Source organism: Chiloscyllium punctatum, unplaced genomic scaffold, assembly GCF_047496795.1.
Source record: "Chiloscyllium punctatum isolate Juve2018m unplaced genomic scaffold, sChiPun1.3 scaffold_1158, whole genome shotgun sequence".
NCBI classification, from domain to species: domain Eukaryota; kingdom Metazoa; phylum Chordata; class Chondrichthyes; order Orectolobiformes; family Hemiscylliidae; genus Chiloscyllium; species Chiloscyllium punctatum.
The window spans coordinates 31,673-32,500 of NW_027310892.1; the positions used below are offsets into that span (position 1 = coordinate 31,673).

Here is an 828-nt window from a genome sequence, read left to right on the forward strand (position 1 = left end):
GCTGTGAGTGTGGGAACGAGTATGACGAGCCGTTGCCGCGACTCCCAGTCCACCTCGGCGGTGGCTGGGCCGGGCGGGCGTCTGCTCGGGCGAGTGCCGCCCCCGCCTCCTCGCAGGAAGTCCGCTCGCCGACACGCCGCCACGTGCACGCGTCAGTGACGCTGCCGAACCGATGGCCGGTGCCCGTTCCCGCCTCTGCTTTTCCTAGGGCAAAGCTGCTGCACGCCTCGTGATACTAGGCGGGCGACATGGTGGCGGTGATCCTGCCTCCGTCGCTGCGGTGCGTTGGGGCACGCATCGCCTCTTGGGCGCCCTGTCCTCCTCCCCCCAATAGACGTATGTTTCTGCGGGCCGCACCAGGATGGTGCTCCCCATCGCTTCACGCCACCCTGCTCCGCCCGCACGCCGGCGTGCAGGTGGCTGTAGCTCAAGGTGGGGAGCGTATGTGCGGTCCGGGTCGCTTTCCTCTGGCGAGGGAGAGACCTAAAACAAACTCAGACAACTCTTGACGGTGGATCACTCGGCTCGTGCGTCGATGACGAACGCAGCTAGCTGCGAGAATTAATGTGAATTGCAGGACACATTGATCATCGACACTTTGAACGCACTTTGCGGCCCCGGGTTCTTCCCGGGGCCACGCCTGTCTGAGGGTCGTTTGGCAATCAATCGCACTCGCCTTGGCTGGCGAGAGCGCGGCTGGGGTGTCGCAGAGGACCCGTCCTCTTTGTCCCCCTAAGTTCAGACTCCGGAGCCCTCCGGCGTCGGAGCGCTTGGCCTTTCCCCCCCACCCTGCACATTCCGTTCGTCAGGCTCGACGCCATCCCCCCG

The 828-nt window shown here is 65.3% G+C and overlaps 1 non-coding gene across 1 annotated transcript; it reads left to right on the top strand.

Moving 5' to 3' along the window:
• The first annotated feature begins 500 nt into the window (after positions 1-500).
• LOC140474740 (5.8S ribosomal RNA) lies at positions 501-654 on the top strand. Its single transcript, XR_011959376.1, has one exon. It is a non-coding gene; the product is annotated as a 5.8S ribosomal RNA (ribosomal RNA).
• Positions 655-828: the final 174 nt, after the last annotated feature.